Source organism: Monodelphis domestica, chromosome 5 (genome assembly GCF_027887165.1).
Source record: "Monodelphis domestica isolate mMonDom1 chromosome 5, mMonDom1.pri, whole genome shotgun sequence".
Lineage (NCBI taxonomy): Eukaryota > Metazoa > Chordata > Mammalia > Didelphimorphia > Didelphidae > Monodelphis > Monodelphis domestica.
In genome coordinates this window covers 245,520,040-245,545,395 of record NC_077231.1, presented here as the reverse complement: position 1 = coordinate 245,545,395, position 25,356 = coordinate 245,520,040, and positions in this window count along the sequence as shown.

Genomic DNA, 25,356 nt, shown 5'->3' with positions numbered 1-25,356 from the left:
CAACCTCAGCTTCTTTAGTAGCAGGGATTTTATGCATGTACCATTATGTGCAGTGTATTATTTTTTTCATCATTTTCATTTCTCTAAGTATCCTTTTCCAATCTCTTTCCAAAGGAGCCATGCCTTGCAATAAAATATTCAAAAAGTAAGAGGCAAAAAAAGAGATTTAAGAAAACTAACCAGTATATCAATAACATTTGATAATGCTATATTCCATACCCTTAGTACACTATTTCTACAAAGAAGGGAAGGAGATACAGTTCCTTATCTCTTCTTATCAGCTTCCATGCCCATAATTTTGAACTTGCAACCTTTCTCATCACATGGTGATCTCTCACTGAAATCAAGCCCAATACATTCACATCATTTCACTAGATAACTGAACAATTTCTCTTCTTTTCTTCTTCTTTCTTCTCTCCCATATAATGATGTTTCACCTCTTTTCTTCATCCACACACTTCAGGACTCTCTTTGCATGAGCATCTCTATTTCTTATGGTTTGGCTGCATCCCCTTGGAAGCTCTTCAAACACTCCCTATTCTTTCCTTCTTCCTTTCTTCCTTTAAGTAGTTACTACAATTCTACTTCTCCATGAAATCCTGCCAAGAGTTTTTTGAAAAGAAATTATGAATTCTTCATCTAATTCTATATAAACATATTATTTCCATAAGGTGACTTCTATTCATATTTTCCTCTGAATTTAGCAAACACCAAATTTGAATTCTCCCACAATTTTCACTTCAACAAACATCTTCTGAAGTATCTACTTTGTGAAAGACCTTGTGACATGGCTTGTGGAGATTCAAATGTGAAAAATTGTTCAGTCCCTCCCCTAAAGAAGCTTACACCAAACTCTGCTTAATTCTAGACTATTTGAATCTCCAGTCTTGGGTTAATTTCATTGCTTAAATGAGTTTGAAAGGTAAGAAGTCAGTGAAATTGGCTATCAGATAAAAGGTTGAAGGAAGGTTGAATACCTAGTTAATATAAAGGTTTAGTATTGGTTATGCACCAGTAGTTTATCTTTTTTTCTCTTACCTCCTCAGACTCTCATTATTGGTATAGTGAAACAATATTGTATGGACAACAAGATATCTAGATTATCGTCCTAAATCTGCCTCAAACTCTGGGCATGTTTTAAAAACTCTATATGTAACTCCTAACCTCTTCTTCCCTTCTCTCTTATCCACTCTCTTCTACTCTTCTTTATATTTAGAACAGTGATTTCACAGATTTAGGGAAATCCCAGTCAGAAAATTCAGTTGTATGGTATCATCCATCCAGCTTCAAAGTAAGATTTAGAAAAGACTTTGTTTTAAATAATATAGACATTAACTGAGCAAGGCATTTCACTTCTCTGGACCTCAGCTCCTTATCTCTATGACCATGGAGTTGATTTGGTGACTTCTAGTATACTTTCTGGCTCTAAATTTATAATCCTAAAATTCCTTTACAAATACAGATAAGCTACTGTTCTGCATATTCTAATATGAGAGAGTTAATCTAGAAAATCAACAACCTAAATAATTTGTCAAGAATCATGCAGCCTAGACTCACTCAAAGACAGGCTATATCTCCTTCTGGATATACTTGAGGAGACTCACATCCTCAGATCTTTCAAATAGAATGGGGAAAAAACTAACATTAAAAAATACAGAAAGGTATTAGATTAATTCAGGTAGTCTTTTCATTCTAATTATATTGGCTCTGTCCACACATGAACAATTACTATTTCTCAAATTGTTGGAAAGAAGTCAATATGAGAGAAAATGACAGTCTTCCTTTTGATACTATACATAGCTTGCTACAGTGAAGACACTGGGGATCTTCTTGGGTGACACACAGGACTCATTCTCTTAGTTCATTTGAGTTATCTTTACCCCACTCTCATGGCAGAGAACTCCATTATTCTGTGTACTCTGGTATATATTCTATTCTAGTACATATACTTCCCCAATTTGTTTTTTGCCATTGAATTGAACAAATGGGTTATTTTACTATTTTCTATGTGTGTTCTTTGTAGAACTGGCATTTGGTGAAGAAATGGTCAAACTTTGGGTATAGAACTTGGGATCCTGCTTCCTCCACTAACAAAACACTTAGAGTAAACCTGACATGTACTAGTCAATATTTAAGGGAACAATTAGAATTATAGCCCTATGTTTACTCTCTATAAGGAGAGCAGAGGACTCTGGCCTCAACTTCCTCCTTCTACTCCTATCCAGAAATAAAGTCTTCTTTTAAGCTACAGAAAGCTCACACCCACATGCTATATAGAGCAGACATCTTGTACCATATTTTTATGTTTTGTTGATTTTATTGTTCTATTGTTTTTGGTCATATTCAATTCTTTGTAACTGCATTTGGGATTTTCTTGGTAAAGATACTGTAGTATTTTGCCATTTCCTCCTCCAGTTCATCCAGTAGATGAGGAAATTGAGACAAAAAGAGTTAAGTGACTTCTCCAGGGTCACACAATTAATAAGTGTCTGAGGCCAGATTTGAACTCAAGAAAATGAGTCTTTTTGACTGCAGGTATGACTCTCTATTCGCTGTGTCACTTAATTGTCCTATACATTTTGATTTTATTCCATAGTCATTTTGATGCCTCCTCTCAAACTATCCCTCCCTTTGTAATATACAAAAAAAAAAAAGTTAACCAAACGCAATGATTAAAGATGCTATTAGGAAGAGTGTCTGGCACCCTGAGCCCAGAGTCCCTCACCTCTCCTTAAGAGGAAGGGTGTTTCATAATCATGTTTCTGGAACCATGACTTATCATTGAATGAAAGCCAAATAACAGTTTCAACTCAATAGACAAGTTTTCTACTGGTAGGATTCAGTAGAATATAAATATCTTTGGGTAAGTTTTGTGCTAGTTTTGTCTTTTTATCTCCAGATTCTAACACAATGTTTGGCACACGGTAGACCCTTAATAGATATATATGTGGGAGTAAATGGAATATATCGGGTATTAGAAGTAAAACATAAAAATAATCCATAGTTCTTAAAACCTAGTTGTAGAAGAAATATGATCTTCAAATGTTAGGCATGTACATCTAATAAGCAGAGTATTGGGAAGAATTCATAGGAAGGATATTCCTTCAGGAAAAGAATTTGCTTTATGAAACCAATTAGTCTTTTACCTGCCCATACTGATCAAATCTAAACCATGTAGGTAATATCAACAGTGCTTGCTGGTAGATACTGTGACAAGAGAAGCTATGCAGTCTAGAGGAAACACTGTCATCTACAGTGCTGAATACCATGTACTTTCAACAATTATGGCATACTGCTAGAGTTCTAATTCCTTATATGTATTACAAAGACAAAAAAGAGGCATAGGTGATATAGTGGATAGAGTATTAAAGTTAGAGTCTAGAAGATCTGAGTTCAAAGTCCATCACAGAACCTCACTATTTGTATGACTATGGACAAGACACTCACTTAACCTCAGTTTGCCTGTTTCTTCCTTAGTAACATAGGTATAATGGTAGCATTTCTCTCATAATATTTTTGTGAGAATTAAAGGAGATAATGTTTATAAAGTACCTTAATGTGCTATATAAATGAAAATTTTTAAAAATTGGTAAATAATTATAATATTGCCTATATATTTCTCAAATATATTGTAAAGGCCCTTCCTCCCAGGGTCATGAAGTTCTTGCTCATCTGAGCCACCCCATTAGTGTGGATGGAACACTTCAAACAGAGGTTACAGGTTAACCCTAGGAACATGACCTGGAACTAAGGGTTACAAGTCTAGGTCAGAGGGACTTTGATTGGTCCCTCTGTGATCATCAATTGTATTATTGAAAATTAATAATATGCTAAATGTAAAATGCTAAATGTAATGTTTAGAAATTGGTTAGGAAACACAATATTAGTAAAAAATTGTTGTGGTTGCCATTTATAAAATAATTAACCCTTAAGTTAAGAGGATGATAATAGCTTCTAATAATTTAATTTTAATATAAATGTAGTCTAAGAAAGAAATAAGAAGGGAAGGAAATAAAAAACATATTTCCTAGCCTACCACCCTAATCTTACCAACCCATGAGAGTGTCTTCTACCTGAGCCACCAACACTGAATCGCAGAAAGACACCCAGCCAAAGACCTCCAGAGAAGAACCCGATCTCCTCTATGGTCTCATTTTTTTAGTCCTCTTTCTCCACATCCCTTCCTTTCCCTATGTGCTTGTCTATTAGACCTAATATCAATGCATACCCAAAACCATTAGACTATAGAAACCTGCCATTAATTGTTAAATATCATGGGGCTATTACTAATAATTGTGTCTGATTTCAGAAGAAGGGATCATAAAAGAACCGCCATACAGTGCCAAGAAGCACAAAGTCAAGGAGACCAATGAATCCTGGTGGAATTGATGAGAATTTGTGCCAAGACAGAGGACTTATTTTGAGGTTCAAGAAAGTGGCTGTTTGACATCAGACACAGGATTTCCCTGTGCCAGATTTCTGACCAGTACCTCAGTTTGGCTGCAATTTTGGTTTCTCTATACCTGAGAGTGAAGGTAAAATTAGACCATAGAATCATACTTCCTTTTGCTTCAAAATATAGTCCCTTTTCTTTCTTTTATAGTATAGCAATTTTCTATAGTCCTAGCTACCAATGGGTAAGTGCCATATTGTTACAATTGTCCTACAGGCTTGTGGGACATAAATCACTTTAATTGGGCCCTGATTCAAGGACCCATTGAGGGCTTATTCTTCCTTACTTACAGTTTTTATATACATAGAGTTTGAGATTTTTTTCCCAAAATTTATTTTTTTCTTCTTATTTTGGTTATTTTATGTTTTTGGTTTTGCTTTTGAGAATTGATTTATATACCCTATAACCCAACCATGTATCCTGAGTTGATCTGGGGTTTGGTCAACACCCTCCTCAGGAGGATTGTATAATTGTCATGAAATTCAAGCTTAAAAAAATTTGGGGAGAAATTTCAGGAAAATAAATTTACTAACTTCCCAGATCAAGAAAGTGAACCATTTGGAGAAGGTGCCATAAAGAAGCCTACAGAAACCTCACAATGCATCAGAAGATCCAGAATGAACTTTGGGATGTAGTGAATCTAACTGAAAGGGATCAAACATATTTACTCTGAATGTAAACTCTTATGCCAAAGGGGACTCCCTCCCACCCTTGGCTTTTTATTAATGTGCCTACCAATCATTAGTTTTGCTCTCTTTCTCTTTTATTTCTCTTTTATCCTCCAATTATTGTAATTTCTTCTTAAAACGTACAATATTATATGCACCACTAGTAAGAGATCTTTAGAGATATAAGCTGATTATGTGAAGTGTTTCATTGAGAAGTCTAAGCATGTAAATGTGGGAGATTTCAACGTGCTCATCTCCCAAAAGAATCATGACAGGGATTGTGAAAGGTAACTCCTTCCTCCCGGGGTTGTGAAGTTCCTGCTCATCCAAGCTAGCCCATTCGCATGGCTGAAATGCTCCAAACAGAGGGCACAGGTTAAGAGCCCCTAGGAACATGACTTGGAACTAAGGGTTATGGGTCTGGGTCTGAGAGACTTTTATTGGTTCCCAAGATATGAGAGATGAGTGTACAGGGAATGGAAGGGGTGTGGAGAAAGAGGATTGAAAAAATTAGACCTTAGAGGAGATTGAGCTCTTCTCTGGAGGTCTTTGATTGGGTGTCTTTCTGTAATTCAGTGTTGGTGGCTCTGGCAGAAGACACTGTCATGGACTGGTAAGATTAGAGTGGTAGGCTAGGAAATTTTTTTTTCCTTCCCTCCTTATTCATTTCTTAGACTATATTCATATTAAAATTAAGTTGTTAAAAGCTCTATCATCCTTCTAACCTAAAGGTTAATTATTTTATAAATGGCAACCACAACAATCTTTTTTTTACTAATATTATATTTCCTAGCCAATTTCTAAATATTACATTTAGCATATTATTAATTTCTAATATTACAATATAGAGAATTGAAACAATTTTTCAGAAATACAAAGCATTTCCCAATTAAAATATAGTTAAAGAATATGATTTAGAAGTTCTCAGAGGAAGACATTAAAACTATCTACAATCATATGAAAAAATGCTCTAAGTCACTTTTCATTATAGAAATGTAAATTAAAATAATTCTGAGATATCACCTCATGCCTATCAGATTCTCAACATGACCAAAAAGGAAGTTGATAAATGTTAGAGGCAACATGGGAAATTAGGACACTAATACACTGTTGGTAGAACTGTGAAATTACATAAACATTTTTGAGAGCAATATGGAACCACACTCAAAGGGCCATAAAACTAATTACTCTTAGATCCAGCAATACCACTAATGGACTGTATCCCAAAGAGATTAGAGATAAAGGAAAATAACCTACCTATACATAAATATTTTAGCAGCTCTTTTTAATGTGGCAAAGAATTAGAAACTGAAGGGTTGTCCACCACTAGGGGAATGGATGAACAAGTTGTGGTCATAATGGAATACTATTGAGCCATAAGAAATGACAAACAGTATGTGTTCAGAAAAAATCTGAAAAGACTTATTTAAACTGATGTAAAGTGAAGTAAGCAGAATTAGAGAGCAATGCATAAAGTAACAGAAATAAGATACAATGACCAACTGTGAAGGACTGTACCATTACCAAAAAAGGAAATTTCCAAGATAATCATAAGGGATGCCATCAACAGCCAAATTGTAAATTTGTAAATCTTATTGTGAATCAAAGCAAGCTGTCTTTTACTTTATTTCCTTTATGGGTTTTTGTTGTTGTTGTTATTGTTGTATGTGTGATATCACAACATGAACAATATGTAAATATGTATTGCATGAAATCACTGGTATAAACTATATCAGACTATTTACCAAATCAGGAAGGTAGGAAGGTTTAGGGAAGAAAGAAGAAAATATAAATCCTAAAATGTCAGGAAAATTTTATCAAAATTGTTTCTATAAGTAAATGAAAAATATATTAAAAGAAAATTAATTTTAAAAATACAAAATGGATTTAAGGCTGATAGCAAAAAATGGTTCACACCACAAATTTATTTCTGTTTAATTCCATTTTTAGAATGGGAAAGAAAATGGAACTTATTCATGAGTTATCTATAGACTTATAAAGTGGAAGATGGAAAACTAGGTAAAGGAATTGAAAAAAGTAAGAAAAGGGAGAGAAGGGGAGGGAATTAAGGGCAGGTGAAGGAGCAATGAGGGATAGAAGAGGACAGCAAGTGAGGTGTCTATAGGTTATTTATATGCTTTATAATTGAAAATCCTCATTTTTTTCTTGTATTCTTCTCCAATTCAAGTGTGTACATTTTATCCCCATTAATATGGTGAGCTCTTAAAGGGTAGGACTCTATTATTCTATGGTATTCTCCACTGTCATTAATAGAGAAGTAGACCAAGATTCTCATGCTCTCATTCTCTTTGGTTCTTCCTATAATATGGAAAAATAAGTCTTCTCAAAGCAGCTATTCTTGACTTCAGATATTCTAGGGGTCAGATGTATTTACATTTTAAAGAAAAACTGGGTGAGGAGATTGAAATCCAAAGAAAAAATCACTAATGGTGAAATTTCAGATGCAATAGCATATGGGCAAGGTGGTTATTATAGGGGGGAAATTTCCCAACCCTCCTCAAATCATGTTTTGATGTTGATTTTATAAGGTCAGTCTATTCCAGGAGAATATAAATGGCTGGAGATTGTTGGAATTACTGTTAGCTGTCCCACTCAGCTCCCACACACTCCCTCAGTATCTAGGGCTTCTGCTTTTCTCAAAGCAGTCAATAGGCAGTTCAGTTTACAAGGAACTTGGCCCCAGGGCATTGTGTGAATGGCAGGGTCAATGGTTTGATGGGAGCAAGAATGCTAGGAAATGGGAAGAGAACCACTCCAGTTCTTTGAACCTGCTGCCATGGTGACCAGCACTCAGTCTTTGACTTTTTGTATTTTTGTAAATTGAAGGAAGTCAGGGAAGAATCAAGGAGACAGAGATGAAGTATTGAGGCATTCTATTTAAGACAATATAACTATAGTTGACACAGGTAAGGAACATTCAGGCTAAATGCTACAGAAGGAATACTCTGGCCATCATGGATATTATACAATAAAACCAGTGAGTAGAGCAAGAGGAACTTGAACACAGGATAATTTAGGTTAGAAATATGAAAAAAATTCTTGAGTGGCAAGGTCATGGTCTATTGGCTTGTTCCTGTCTCTACTTCCTGTAATTTCTGTGCTGACACATTTTCCCTCTCCGTTGGCAACTCAAAATAGCTGGGATTGAAGGGGAATTTTTTTCTCAGAATGAAACTAAAAATCCCCTTGGATTAGAAACCAAATGTAAAATATTGTAGCTGAAGAAGGAGAAAACTATACATAGTTATGAGAAATTGAATATTAGGATTAAATGTGTCTCAAGAGGCTCTCAGTGCTAAACCAAATCTCTCCTCCTTACTCTCCCAAGTGTTGTTTTTAATTTTAAACTGGGAGAATTTCCAAGTTTAAAGACTGAAATGAACAGAAGAAGGAAGGCATGTGTGAGGATGTGTAATTCAACACCAATCTTCTACTGTTTGAATTTTTGAGTTTTCTAATGTTTGGAACTTCTTTTCATGAAAAAAGGACTGGCATTTTAAAAGAGTTTCCCAGATATAATTGGGATGACCTTTAAAAAGGTATTTTGTGATTACCAATTAGGATTGGTAATATACTGGATTAAAGGATTAAATAGATGTGTGACCTTGGGCAAGTCACAACCTCTGGGCTTCACATTTTTAACCTATGAAAAGAAGAGTTGAGTTACAGTAGGACTTCTTAATCTTTTGTGTAGCAAGGACCTCTTTGACAGTGAGGTGAAACTTTTGAGTCCCTCATCTGAATATTTTAAATGAACAATATAAAAGATAGAGGCTTACAAATGAAATAAATAATATTGAAACAGTAATGAAACTTTGTTTTTATAAAATAAATTCATGAAACCTATGTTCAGAATGCTAGGACTTGACCTGAACTTTATCCAACTTTAAAATGATCAGACTTAAAACTGGCATCTGTCATCTTCACAATGTGAAGGGTTTATTATTATAATGCAATACAAAAAGAGTAACATCAGAATGCCATGGGAATACAGAAAATTCTACTAGAATTTGACAGAATGATGTGGGACAACAGATATGGTTGAGACCTTTCTTTTCCAGGAAAGCTTTTTGTAGCCTATGAGTCAACAAGACAGAGTCAAATATAATAATGATAACTAGCATTGCTTTGACCTTCAAGGTTTATAAAGAGCTTTACAAATGCTATCTCATTTGACGACAAATCTGTGAAATAGGTGCTATCACTATCCTCCATTTCTACAGGTGAGGAAACTGAGGCTGGGAGAGGTTTAAGTAATTTGTTCAGGGTTACACAACTATTTGTGTCCAATTGTGTCCACAATATCAAAAATTGGAGAATGTATTTGAACTCAGGCCATGTTGACTCTAAATCCAATGCTCTAATCTGCATTACGTAGCTGCTCATATGATTGAGTCCTGAAGAGAAGAAAGAACTAAACCAAACGAGAGGTTGCCCAATCAAGCAAAAAACTGAGTTTTCTTTCCAAGCTATACATTTCTCAAGTGAATAGATGCAGTAGCACTAAGATATCTTTGATGTAGTCTAAAAATACTGTCAGTAAGAATGAGAAGTATGAGTTATATGTTAAAAGTGTCTGATTCAACTAAGCAAATATTTATTATGAATAAATATATTTTATTATATCAAAGGACAGAGGCAAAGTTTATATATGAAATACCCTCTTCTCTCATAGAATCTATGGTCTAGTAGGGTCATAGAGACCACCCTTATGATTTAAGTAATATGAGCAACTCCCTGTTGAGAAAGCTCCCTCTCCAATGCAGGATAGCAACTTCTCTTTCATAGTTTTGGGAAATGGCCTGGGCCATGAGAGGTTAAGTGACTTTCCGTGGGTCAAGTAAACTGTATGTGTTAAAGACAGAACTTAAACCCAGGTGTTCCCTCTTTGAGGCCAGCTCTCTACCTATTACACCATGCTGACATATATAATAACTATAACATAAAGTAAAACAAGACAACTTTGAGGGAACCATTCTACAAGATGTCTCAAGGAAAGAAAAGTGTGAGGTATTTAGGTGTGTATTTCCTAGTTATGTGATTCTCAGAAAGTCACTTAACCCCAATAACCTAACCCTTAACAACACTTCTGCCTTGAACTGATATTCAGTATCAATTCCAAGAAAGAAAGGCTTTACAAAAAGAGAAAAAAGAAAGAAAGAAAGAAAGAAAGAAAGAAAGAAAGAAAGAAAGAAAGAAAGAAAGAAAGAAAGAAAGAAAGAAAGAAAGAAAGAAAGAAAGAAAGAAAGAAAGAAAGAAAGAAAGAAAGAAAGAAAGAAAGAAAGAAAGAAAAAGAAGGAAAGAAAGGATAGAAGAAAGGAAGGAAGGAAGGAAGGAAGGAAGGAAGGAAGGAAGGAAGGGAGGAAGGAAGAAAAATAATAATGCCTTTGTTCTTTAGGAAAAATCAAAGATATTAGTACTTAAATGTACTTAATGTAAACTTTGTGAAATAAATAAACAGGGTTTGTTAGACATGAAAAGTGAGAGGGGGTAAATAACATTATAGTCCTGAACATGAGAGACTGGTGACCAGTGATTAAAACAAAACAGAATAAAACAATATAAATACAACATGTACAATACAATACAATTACAATAAATACAAAATAAAAACAATAAAAATTTGGAGTCACAAGAAGGTATAGATTTTAGGGGAAAAGAAAATAATTTTCAACTTATTGAGTTTGATGGTACCATTGAGACATCCAGAAAGAAATATTACATGTACAGTCCATCCAGATACATGTCTGAAGCTCTCTACTTAATTTATTACTAAAAGTACAGATTTGGGGGACATTTTGCATTAATGTGATAGTCAAAACTATGGGAGTAAATTAGATGAGGCTGCCATAAAAAAGTATGTGTATGTAGAAATGGAAAAGAAGGGGGAAAAGCCAATGGCATAACCTGGGAGAATACTCATGTTAATGAGCCTAGAAGTATCTGGGATTCCTCTCTGATCATGGAATTATAAAATTAAGAGCTGAAAGAGATGTAAGAGGTCATCAAGTCCAATTCATGATAGATAAAAGTACTTATAATTGTAAGAACATTCTTCAGATTGCTTAGAATAAGTTTTTAAAGAGTCCTTAAAATTATAGTATTTTTATGACTTAAAGCTTTTTGTTCTCATTAGAAAGTAAGGAAATGATGAGCTTAATTTACCGGCACTTTTTTAAGGCTTGTAAAATTTTAGGCCAATTACTGTTTTGATAAAGGAAATACTCATTTGCCAGATATAGTGTTTCTCATTAATATCTCAAATTCGATTTTAGCCTCTAACACAATAAGAAAAAAGGGGCAGTGTTATTTTACATAGTTTTCCATTTTCAAGCCTGCCTGAGTTCCCTGTACTTAAATTCAAAGCCAGCCGCTTCCCACAAATATAGGCCTCTTAAAGAAAAGAGCTAAAATTCACAGAGCTGTCAAATAAGATATCCATTAAGGAAGATGCTTGTGGTGCTGAAACTCTGGCATTATAGCTGTAAGTCTCTAAGGAATTCAGTTACTTAATGAGAAACAAGCCAGTTAGGGCAATGAGCTGGCTGTTGGAGGAGGGGAGCGAATAAGCCCATTAAATAACATGACAGGAAAGTAGAACATGGAGAATCCCAATGAATTTGAATTTCCTGTGTGGAAAACTTGTGGCAGTCCAATTCTTTTTGTTTTTCAGAGACAATATGTAGTTTTAATTAAATTATAGTTCAGCATTAGCTAATAAATCCACCAGACTAGGTTTTGTTTCATTTTTGAAATAGAGATCTTATCAGAGGTAGCATTTCATTCAAACCTAATTAAATATGGATTTATGGCTTATGGTACCTTGAAACCCAGAAAGGTCTCCAGACCCTGCTGACCCACTGAGACAAGGAACTGGTTTCAGGTCACATTGTCTGTCAGACACTGACTGTCAGACTGCTTATCCTACACCTCTACCACCAGTAGGAAAATGTGTTTGTTGTGTGTAAATGTGTCTTGGGAGGCTCCATTGCTTTCTAGCTCTACTAACAGGCAAATTCACAGGCTGAAAGCCACTGGATGCTGCCAGTGCTGTTTCAATACAATGACTTTCGTTTCCTTCAGTTTTTCAGACTCTTCTTGACTTCTCCACCCCATCCCTCCTGTATGTATACACACACACACACACACACACACACACACACACACACTTTTTTAACCTAATAAGCAAAGTAAATAAATATCAGATCATCATATTCTTTCTGTCCACAGAAAGAGGAAAAATATCAGGCTGAGAATTCTCAACTGTGCTTGTGGGTTAGTAAATACATTTCAGCTGAGTTTATTGAATGCCTAGAAAACCAAAATTCCAGCTTAGTCTGATAATAATTATAATGGATTCTTTGGAAGTAAAACTGCTGTCCCTTAGAGCATGATTAACCCCTTCGGGGTGGGAAGAAGAAGGCTTTTTAATGATGGGTGTAGTTTTGCCCCCTCAAAGAGCAAAAATAGAGTATGTTCTTTATTTCCAGAGAATTGCTTCAGGGACCAAAGAAAAAGAGTAACATTTGTAAGTGACTATTAGACATTAAATGCTACAGTCATAAAGAAATACTGGTATTGGTCTGAAAAAAAAAAAGAAAGGGAATGTCAAGTCTGCTACATCTAGGAGAGAGGCTGCTATGCAGTGAATTCTTTACAAAAGTGGTCACTTTAGGCTTCTTAGCTGCCATCATCATCATCATCATCATAACCACATTTTTCCCGAGTGCCTATTGGCTTCTCACATGCTTATGTTAATACTTTAATTTTCTTTTCAATAGCAGGAATGGAGAAGGAATAAGATTAGAGGACACTTGGATCAAAAAGAAAGATAATCTTCATGTGCATCCCATTTAAATAAGAAAAAAATCAGATCCTGAGAGCTCTTAGTTCATTGTGAATGAAATATTAAGAAGGGAAGATCAAGCACTTATTTTATTTTCGTGGAGGCATAGCAACTCTTAGGGGGTGGGAAGAAAAACAAAATGACTTGTGTGTGTATGTGTGACTCCACTTTAGCTAGTAAATAGCAGTGCCTGAGTCTCAAGTTGTGTAGTATAATAATAGCAGAAAACTAACTTGGGGGAGGTGGTATCTAGTCTGATTTCAGGAGTGTGGAAACAGCAAGGGATCACTCTAGTTCTACTATTTAGGAAGCAGGGAAGAGAATAAGCCTTCATACAATGCCTACTAAGTTCCAGAAACTGTGTTAAATTTCTTACAAATATTTCCTCATTTAAGATACCATTGACTAAGAAAGTCCCCTCGAGTAATGCAGATTTGCAACTATTGTAAAATGTATAGCTTTAGAAAGTTATCTGGAGCCCAGAGAGGTTTTACACCTCTGACCCAAAGGTGGAACATAAACATGAATCTAGTTGACTTGGGGTCAATTCTATCCACTCTCCCTCAGCTACCTCTCACCACTTACCTGTTATTGCATTTGGTCCTCACAACAGTCTTGTGACAGTCATTATTATCCCCCTTTTACAGATGAGGCTCAGAGAGGTTCAAATGGTGTATTAGAGGAAATGTGTACACAGTGTCAGAGCAGGATATGAATCCAGCCAGGTGTTCCCACTCCAAGGTTGGTATTCTTTCTGAAATGTGATGCTTTCATAATGACCTCGACGGAGTTATGAAGTAGATAATATAAGACTGAACCAATAGTTATGCTGGAAAAGGGAACTCCCCAAGAGAAAAGTTTCCCTACCAACTTTTTCAACCTCTAGTCTTAGAGAACTATTGGGAGCACTAAGAGTTTGATTTATCCTATTGGGAGGAAAAGGTAGAATGCATCAAAGGCAGAATTTGAACTTAGGTCTTCCTGAATCTAAGGGTGATTGTCCATCCACTTATCATACTGCCTTATAGACAAGATCCAGTATAATTTTAGTTATATTCTGTTTGATTGTGATTTCTACAGAAATTCATTTGTTCTCATTTTTACAGAACAAATTTTTTTTAAGTGGGGAGGAGTTGGTCTGAATCTTTAGAATGTATAACATATGACCTATAGATATTTTTAATAAAGTAAAATAACTTTTTCTGTGTTATTAAATAAAGCCTAAAATCTCAGTGCATGCACACTCATAAGGAAAACACCTAAGACTTAGGGAATAAAAAGATGATTCAAATGCTATGGTAAACCAGGGGAACAACTGCCACTTTCAGTTCCTGGCATTCTTGGAATGGAGACATTATGCAGAACTTCTGGCTGAGGGACAGCATCCTTTCATTTCTTGCTCCTACCAGACTGTATTCTTTCCCCATTCCCAACCCCCCCACTACATAGTTCTTGTTAAGGGGATACAATATAATTATGAAAAATGGATATAAAATCTAGAGATTATAAAGTCTTCCATTAAACTGGAAGCTTTTTGAGGGTGGGGACTGTCTTTGACCTCTTTTTGTATTCCTAGGACTAACACAATGCTTGGCACATAAGTAAGTTTACTGAGTGTTTGTGATCTTGTGTTTTCACCCAACATCACTCTCCAGTTGACATAAAGCATCTGCTTATGCAGTTCTTGCAGAACTCAAATGGATCCTTGTCTTGTGGTTCTCTTTGAGCACTGAGGTTGCAGGTCCATGAGTTACCATAGGTTGTTATTTTCCATTTTTCATTTTGAAGCAAGCAGTGATGCAGGAACTAGTCTGATTAACAAGAGCTTACATTTATCTCTTGTGTTAAGGTTTGTGTATATAAACCCATCTTATCTACTTGCTTCTTTTATGGGCTCTCTCCACTGCTGGAACCCTCTCAGAGATGATTTCTGCCTCTGAATCTCTTGTTTCCTTCAAAATTTGTCCAAGAGCTATCTGTTGCATGAAACCTTTCCTGATGTCCCAATTGCTAAAGTCTACCTCTCCCAAAATGTACTCTCTTCTTCTTTAATTCTGTATCTTAAATCTATGTACATGTACATAGATATAAATTATTTATGTATAAATTCTATCCCCAAAGGAATATAAAATCCTCAATGGCACAGCTATTTTAGTTCTTCTTTGTGTTGCCAAAACTTAGCACAGTAGAACCTGGCCCATATTAAGTACTTAAGTGCTTGCTGATTGAATCTTCTAATAACTTGATCATAGGATCATAGATTTAGTGTAGAGGGACATTAGGGATCATCTAGGGCAACATCATCATTTTCTAGATTAGGAGATTAAAGCCCAGTGAATGACTCTCCTGGTTTCACATAGGCAGTAGGTGGTAGAGATAGGATTCAAACTCAGGTCCCATGAACTAAAATCGGCAATTCAAACAAAGCATTTTTTCCCCATTGCACCAGTGGCAATATTATTACCCCCATGAAACTGAATCTTGGAGAAATGAAAGTGATATTCGAACTCAAGTCCTTTGACTCCAAGTCCAGTGCTCCAATTTGAACCCTCTGCTAAATGAATGAAAATTCATTCATGGTGGAAAGAAAATTGAATTGGATTGAGGAAAAAATGTTTCCAGTCCTTGATTATACCCACTGAGTCAGAGAATTGTTGTCCTGTTTTGTCTCTATCTAGCTTAGGTGACCCTGTTCAAGTCACTGTGGGTCTCCATTTCCTTGTCTCTAAAATTAAGGAGTTAGCTTAGATTTCTAAGGTTCCTTCCAACTCTAGAATTCTGTGATTCTCATTTGACATCTGGGAAACTAATAACCTGGTGGTAAAAAAGAAGATGGGAATTAGTTTCTTCATGTTGAAACTGGAGTCTCACTAAAAATGTTTTACCAGGCAATTTCTTTTAAATAAGTGAGTTCTGCTGCACTTAGGGAAGCTTGTGGTTTCAGATTTGTTTCTTATTTTTGTTTGAATAGTTAGAAAAAAAGACATTCCTTTTCCTTCCCCAAGTCTAACAGATGATGTTTCTTTCTCCCCAATTCCCCAAATGCTGAAAAGGAACTCAGAACTGAGGGAAATGTCTAGTTCCCTAAACAGTTTAATAGGAACATGCATAGTTAGAGTTCTTCTTTGACTGCCCAGAAAACACCCAGTAGTCCTGGATTTGGAATTCTAAGACCTTGGTTCAAATCCTCATTCTGTAGGTTACTACTTGAGTGACCTTGGGCAAATATCTAATCCTCTTTGGGCCACAATTTTCTCATATTTAAAATGAAGATTTTAGACTAGATCATCATTAAGATTCCTTCTTGTTCTCAGTCTATAGGCCTATGATTTTGAAAAAAAATAAAAACTGGTTTCTATTTAAGGAAGAGACCAAAAAGGCCTGAGAAGCTGGTTCCAAGGTAGATATTTCTTTTTCCCTTCACTCTCAGATTCATTCTGGATTTGAGATGGCTCAGCAAGAGAGTGAAATCAAATGAGCAAATATTAAGGTTGAGCTGTACATCATCTTAGTCTAGCCTATATAAGACCTTTCTTGGCTGTTCGCAGTGACATAATGAGTCATGACATTGTACATGCATTTTTCAAATAGGGGAACCACCTTCCTGCTTGAGCTCAGACTTGAAATATGATTCTCCTATGTAAAAAGACCCACAGAAATGCTCATTGGCTCTCTGAAACTTTGAATTTTTCCTGTTTGGTTTCTATGGTAGAAATTTGGTTTAACTGTTTGTTGCCTAAAGGCCAACACTGTTATGCATCAATAAGCTGAGCTGGCCACATACATCCACAACCAAATTGGCAGCTCTTTAATTTCCAGGGAATGTGTCGCTAGGAGAAAGAAACACGGCTTGGTTTGCAGATTCTCAGAGAGATGTGTATCATCCAAGTATTTTTTCTTCTTTTTTAATCATGGCTGGACATGTCCCTAGAGTAAATATTCTATCAGAAGCACAGGCATGGACTCCAGCTCTTCCACCCATACATTTGTCATCCTCAGCAGTGGCTTCATGCCATCATCACTCTTCTGTAATAGCATGCCATTTCTGGTTTGACTCTTCTGATAACCAAACAGGTTAAAAGGGAAAAAGGGAGGGGAGGAAAAAATGATAGGCAACCTGATTCAAATGTACCACCCTTCCAGATCAGAGCTCTTGATTAATTTCCACTCTAAATCTAGAATCCTAATTTTTCTGGCTAGTATTCTGAATTATGCTTTCATTTCTGTCTCAGCACAACCGCTCCTTACCACCATCACCCCCCAAAAAGTGTCTGGACTGTTTGTTTATCTATAAATGAAAGGGCTTGGATGAGATGATCATTTCAAATCTTTCTAGCTCTAATCTGATTGTCTTTCCAGTCAGTTGGCATCTCACTACCTTCACCCATATTGGATTCTAGAAACTCTCCTAGGAATAGGAAGAACAAGTCTTTTTTTCAGGGTATTCAGATGTGGTATGGACTGTTTTGGGTTAGATGAATCAGCCCATTTTTTGTGGATTTCCTGAGATGCTTTCTGAAACACTGCTGAAAAATATCTTGTGTGATCTTGTAACAAATTAAACAGAAGAAAAACCACCAAGTGCTTGCCTGTTTGAATAGGTTAACCACAAAAGCTCTGATTCATGGTGACTTGAGTTGAGAAGGGAAAACCCTGGATCATCATTTAGCTTCTAACTTTCCCAAACTTCACCTCCCTGATTTCCTTCTTTGGAATTACTGGGAGAACAAGAGGAGACTGGTCATGTTTTTAATAGCTCTTGAATTCTGAACAGCAGTTTAATTGTTTTTAAGGTTAGTGAAAATAACAACTGTGAAAAGTTACCTGTCCTGAAGGGTTATTATTTATACTATTTCAACTTCTTTGAGGCAAAAACTTCCTACTGATAGTCCCCCCCCTTTTTTTTTCACATCTATTTATATACATTTTCTTTGAGAATGTCAAATATGCTTAATGCATTTCAGGCACTTCCCCCACCCCTCCTTTTCCCCTCTCCCCTCCTCCTTCCAGTTTTTTTTCTCCCCTTCCCACTCCCCACCATATTTCTTTGCTGACTTACTCATTGGGCAAAACAATAAGCACTCTATCTGTTTTTCACTGGCTGGGATCACTTGCCAATCTTTTCCCAGCATACTTCATGCAAGTGGAATTTCTAACACACCCACTTTTTTTAATCCCTTTTTGTTGCTGTTGTATGTGTGTGTTTCTCCAAAAAAAAAAAAAAGCCTATGATCTCACTTATCTCTAGGGGAACTAATATAACAAAGAAACATGCATTTCCAAGACAGAGAGCCTTGCCCAACTCTGTGATCCAGTTGTTCCAATCAAAGTATGTAAGCTGCACAATGCACTCATTCACACACTGGGCTTCCTCTCCCTGAACAATAGCTCCAGGGTCCTACCTGACTGACTGATGGTTATACCCCAGCTGTTTAAGAGAAAGTTTGTAGGAGGGGGACAAGTTGCCTGTTCTTCTGAGTTAACAGGATAGAGTTCTTCAGTCACGCTTGTTTGCAATTGGTCACAACCCCCTGTGTGTGTGTGTGTGTGTGTGTGTGTGTGTGTGTGTGTGTGTTTGCGCGCACGTGTGTTAGGGAGGGGGGGTCAATGTTCTTGTTCTTTTTTGTTGTTCACTTCCTTCCAATTGGAATTTAGAAGTCTGCTGATAGTTCAGGGGCACTTGAACTCAGGAAAACTTCTTGGTCCTCAGACTAGGAGGGGCACAGGGTGTTTTGCCAAGAAACGACTAAAATTTCCTGTTTTCCAAATCTCAGATTTAACTTCACCCACCTTCGGGGTCAAGTTTTCTCTATACTTGGCCATTTTCAGCTTTTTTGTTCCCTAAGTGGGGGGAAAAACCTTGCAAGTATGTTCTTAAGGCTTCTCCAACACCAAGTGGCATTTATAGTCTTGTTTTTTATCAGATAAATTCAAGTATATTTTGAAACATCTGGATTAGATTGCCCTTAAAATATATATCTATAATATGCAAAAAGATATTATATATATATACATATTTTTATATAATATAGATTAATGTTTAAAAGAAAGGTACTCAGCAAAGTAAGTTTGAGATTTTACTGTACCAATAATAGCTGAAAAATATTTTCAGGCACTTAAAAATCTTAATGCACATGGGTTGAACTATCTCTGATAATACTATTAATATAATTATATTAATATAATATATAACAATATGTTATATAATATAACAATATATTAATATTATAAAATATTTAAATGATAAATAAATTAAATTTTTAATTAATAGTAATATTTAAAATAAGGGAATGAATATCTCAAATGAATTCTGTTTATAAAAGTTTCCCAAAACATGAATCATGTTACTGGGCCATCTACTTGCCTCCCTTTATGATCAAAGGGCCATAGATCTTAGAGGTCATCTAGTTTAACCCTTTCACTTCACAAGTGAGGGAACTGAGACCCATTTAGATTAAGCAACTTATCCAGGATCACACAGGTTGTAAGGGACAGAGAAAGGCAGAATAAAACGATGCCTGTTAGGTTCTTTCCCCATAGGTGAATGGCATAAAATATGAGATTTGTTTCCAAGAGCCAAAATATTCCAAGATTAAAATTATTCCAGGAATATATACAATTATATAATTAACAGGAACAAGGAAGCTGACTGCTGACATGGGATGTGGAATTGTAGAAAAAACAAACAAACAAACTCCCAAGCCTGTATGCAGCTCCTTTCTAGATGGAAATAAGAAAATGACTCAAATATAGGTTCTTTACAGACTCCCCAAAATATTAATCATGAGCCTGGTCTTGACATGATACACATGGTCCAAGCCCTCCCCACCCCCTCCCCAGTCACCAATTAATGTGGCAGTCATTTTAGCAGAAATAAAGAGATCATTCTGCACCATTCATTCCTACCAACACATTCAGAGCCTAAAATAGAAATATTGCAAATGTCCCCAGAAAACAATCCAGTGAATAGTCTGGGAATGTTCATTGGTATCACACACACACACACACACACACACACACACACACACACACACTAACAGAGTCATAGCTGTGCGTATCCTACAGACTTTAATAGAAATCTCCTGGCTACCTCCCAGTGTGCTACTTTGAAACTGGAGGAGAGTCCAAACAAAAGCTAGTCAGTGAGATAACTCTAAAATTATCCCATTGAATTCAACTGCACATCTCTACTCTGCAGCTACCTAGGGAGTGAGGTGGGATCAATGTTTACAGGTCCTGCTATTTATTGTTTAAGCAACATCCAATGTGCTTCAGTTAAGTTTTTATTCTGGAAATTTACATAATTGAAAGAAAAAGCTGTCCTACTTAACAGTGTAAACATTTCTTTCCCTTATTAACTTTTAGGACAGTGCAGAGCTCCTAGGAATTGAACTGAACCAGCCAACATCCAATTTTTTTTTCTCCTTGAATAATTTTATCAGTTTCTGCATATAAGTAATTGGCAGCATTGGATTTCCTCCTGTCTGTCTGTACAAAAAAAGAAGGAAGTTTGACCTGAGGAGATGGATAGCCTTTTGAAAGAGAGAGTTTGTCATATTCTACTCAAAGTAATCTCATCCTACTGAAGTAAAATATGTAGAAGCTATAATTAAAACCTTAGAAAATATTTTACCTGTGTCAATATCAGTGATATGAATGAACTATTTTATATAAAAAAAAAACAGAAGAAGTTTATAGTGAACTTGTTTTCTTGCATTGATTATCAAGTTTAATTATTACTGGAAAAAAGGAAAAGAAAGGAAGCATTTTGAGGGTAGAGATGATTGTGTCTTAATTTACACACATAGTTTGGGGAAAGGAAAGGAAGGGAAAGAGAAGGGAAGGGCAGGGAAGAGAAGAGGAAGAGAGGAAGGAAGGAAGCAAAGAAGATAAAGAGGGAGGAGAAAGGGAAGAGGAAGGAAGGAAGGAAAGAACCTTTCCTTAGAGAAACCTTTCCTAGTTACCTCCATCTACCCAAACAACTGACCACTCATTTATAACAACCCAGGGGTTCACTATCTTTCCTATAGCGCTTTCTTCCTTATTGTCTACCTTCCTTAATTTCCACATTTTCCCCTCCCTTCTTGGTTTTCCTTATACTATATTTACTTCTTATACATACATCCTCTCAGGAGACTATGCTTGTAGTCCTTGAGGCAAGGATTGTTTTTCTTTTGTCATTGTATCCTAAATGCCTATCCTAGGACTCAAACCATAATAGATGCATAATAAATGTTTAATTAAATTCTTGAATTCCCATAACCCAAGACCCGAGAGTACTCATCTGATAATTGACCAAAAACAAAAAACAAAGGTAAGTGTGTTACCATAGGTAGGAAGGGTTTTTCTAGGAGTTAGACCTGTATTCAAGTGCTGCCTCATATATTTTATCTCTGTGAACTTTGCAAATCACTTAATCACTAATAACCTTAAACACCTTTCTAAGACCATAAATTGGAAATTATTTACTCTGCATTGTTAGGAGGAATTTCCACACTAAGAATTTGTCACATGGAATTCACACAATAAAAAAAAAAATAGGCAACAAAATTTCAGACATGGCGGCTTCCTAAGTGACTATCCAGTCCAATCTGTTATGAATAGAATTCCCTCTCCAATAAATCCAATACATCACCCAGCCTTTTAAGGAAAAACTCTAATGATAATGGTAATAATAACAACTAGCATTTACAGATCAATTTATGGTTTGCAAAGTGCTATACTTATATTATCTGATTTAATCCTTATAACAACCTTGAGAAGATGTACTTATGGTACAGATGAGTGAATTGAGGATGAGAGATGAATCAACTTGCCCAGGGTCAAAAAGTTTAAGTGTTTGAGGAAAGATTTGTACTCAGGTCTTCCAGATTCCAAGTCTAGCTGCTAATTGTCTCAGGGGCAAAACACTTTCTGAGGCAGCCATTGGAATATCTATAATTATTGTTTAAAAATTTTTCATATATTGTGCTTAAATTTGCATTTATATAATTTTGGTTCATTATTCCTAGTTCTGACCTCTGGAATCAAGGAGAAAAAAATCTACTCCCACTTTAACATGAAAAGTTCTTTAAATATTTTATGGCACCTACTATGTCTTCTCCAAGCTAAGTATTCTCACTGATTCTCATACGACAAGTTCTCTAGTCTTGTTACAATTCTGGTCTCTTAACTTCTAGATATTCTCCAATTAATCATTTTTCCCTAAAGTTTAATGACCTATCTTGAATAGTCTCCCAAATATAGTTTCAACAGGATAGAGCATGAAAGGATTATAATCTTACCTGTTTCTAGAAATAATTAATATCTTTATGTGGTCTAGAATAACTTTTGATTTTCTGGCTATCATCTCATACTGTTGTCTCATTTTTTAGCTGTAATACACTAAACCAACTCAGGTACTAGTCATTGGAATTATTGCCCAACCATGTCCTTGCCTTCCTGTATTTGTGAAGTTCATTTTTTGTACCTAATATTAGAAATACCTATTAATTTTATTCTTAGTTCAGATCACCATTCTAACATCTCAATATCTATTTTGTGTCTGAACTGTAATCCACAGTCAGTTCAGACTTCCCCATCTTGACACAGATTGGGCAATCTCAAGTTTAATGTCATCCATGAATTTGACAGTCATGCATTTATACGACTAATGAAGCAATATATAACTAAGGAGAGATATCTGAGTCATTGCAGTAGAACTTCCTCTTCAAGGTGGCATTGACCCATTAATAAGTAGATTGTGGTTCCAACTATTTAACCAGTTTCAGATCCACCTACATGTACTTTCTTCTAGCACATATTGTTCAACATGCTAAGATGGCAGATTGTCAAATGGGTCACTAAAATTGTAATATACTTTGTTTACAACATTCCCTTGACCTTCCAATTTAATTACTCTTGCATGACCTGTTCTCAACAAAGTCAGTTTGACATCTAGTGATCATTGTCTCTTTTTCAAAATGCTGATAAACCATCCCTTTAATAATGTGTTCTAAAATTTTGAAACTGCGGTTACTGGTTTTCCTTTTCACACTCCACCCTCTTCCTTTTTTATGAACATGTGGACAACATTTACCCTTCTCCTCCTCTAAGTTGTTCCTAGCTCTATGAAAGATCATTGATAGCAACTCTGCAGTGACTTCTGAAAGGTTTAATATCTTAGGTTAGGGATATTTAACCATTTTGTGATGTAAACCCCTTTGGCAATCTAGTGAAGACTAAGAGTCCTTTCTCATAATACGGTTTTTAATACCATAACATAAATCCATACATTTCCAAAGAAAAAGATAGAATGAAAAGCAGTTAACTCATTTTTTGAAGTTCATAGGCCTGAGGTTAAGTACTCTTGCTCTCAGATATGGATACCTAACTATCTCTTAATTTATCTATACCATTCCTTGCTATTTGTACTGGTTTTTCTTTTCCTAGTCCTAAAAAATTATTATTGGAAGAGAAAACAAAAACAAATTAAGTGTTGTTTTTCAACCTCATTCTAATGTATTATCAGCATTACATTAACCAAAAACAACAGTATTATCCCTTCCTTGATATTTCTCTTACTCTAGGCATAACTGAAAAAAAAAATAAAAACATAAAACAAAAACTTTTTTTGTCCTTAACATTCATAGTAAGCTTCAAGTGCTTTGAGAAAAGAAATTCTTTAAGATTATTTCTGTTTTTTATAATTCCTTAGTTAGCTACTTGCTATTTTTCCATCTTCTTTATATATCTTTTGAAAATTTGAGTTTGTCCATGTTTTCTCTGGGAAAGGAATATTTCAAGGGAATTCTCTTTTTTCCACTCTTCAGAATTTAACTCTGGAGACCTTCCTATCACTTTTAAACTCATGACCCTTGCAAAATAGTTAGGCATGGACATTATTTGTCTTTTTTTTAACTTTTTGAACTCAGTTGTGCCCAAATTACATCTGTACTCTAGCATATAGTTAGCTCTCCTTTCTATCATAATTCCACTAATATAGGAGTCATCTGCTTATAGGGCTCTAGTTATTCCTTCTTCCACAATCACTTCTTCCTTGTTGGTTTGAATTAGATCCAGAAAGCAATATCTTTTTTCTCTACTTTTTCTTTTTGAAGGATGAAATTTTCATTAAAGTGAGTCTGCTTTGCTTTGTTTGTTTGTTTGTTTTGTTTCTTTTTTACTTTGCAGAGGCAGAGAACTTGTATATGTCAGTACAATGGAAATTCCCCATACCTATTACATTATAATTCTTTGCTATATTTGTGATGTTGCCTAAATTTCTTATCTAATTTTACCTTCCATTTCTGTAGTCTGGGACTGCCCCCATAATGTCACTTCCATTTCTACTTTCATTGGTCATTATCTAAATGCTTTCCACGATGTTTAACATTTCATTTTCTTATATATTCTTATGTAAGTAAATATTCTATTAGACCTGGTATTAGGAATACCTGAGTTCAAATTCTACCTTACACACTATCTGTGTGACCCTGGACAAGTCACTTGACATCCCCCTGACTCAGTTTCCTTATTTATAAAAAGGGGAGAATAGTACCTACCTCCTGGATTTGTTGTAAAGATCAAATCCTATAATATATATTTATAAAACACTTTACAAACCTTAAAGTACTATATAAATTATTATTATTTTCTCCCCATATCAATATCCAATGCCACCTAATATCTTATCATTATCATCTAACTGGTGATTAGCATTTCAGTATCATTTTGATAAACTAATATGCCTTTAATAGCTTTCACAAAGGGAATTTTGCTAAAAAGATGCAGAAAAAAACTAAAGTAAAAAAAAAAGCTCAGTATTACACTGGGGTGCATTCTCTCCTCTATTGCTTGACCCCTGGGGAGAAGACAAATCACTCTTCCTACCAAGTTCATTTCTGAGTATGGCATACTTAATGGATAAATTGTTCCTCTGCTTGCAGAACATACTATCTTGACAACTGTGTCAATCCACTGCTAGATCAGGTGAAGCAGGGTGCACTGTTTTCCTTGGATTTAGCTCCTTAGTGATACCATTTCCTAGGGGCTCACAAGGTCATAATCTCATTTGCTCTTTCTCCCACACTCATTTACCTAAGAGCAAGAAAGAATGAAAAACCACAGAAACAAAAAAAAATCTGGGCTCTGTGTTCATCACTTCATGGCAATCAGAAGAGGAGGAAAGCCTGATGTCCAGCACCACTTGGATGCTCATAGATGTTTGTCTTCTTCACTGGAAATCTATAACAGGGAGATAGAAAGAATGTTAAAGCCTTTTGGATGTGCACTCACTTCCTGCTCAGCAGCTAATTAAAAGGCTTTTCTTCACCATAGAATAAGGGGACAGGAAATGATCACAGAACATCTACACATGCTGTGGAGCA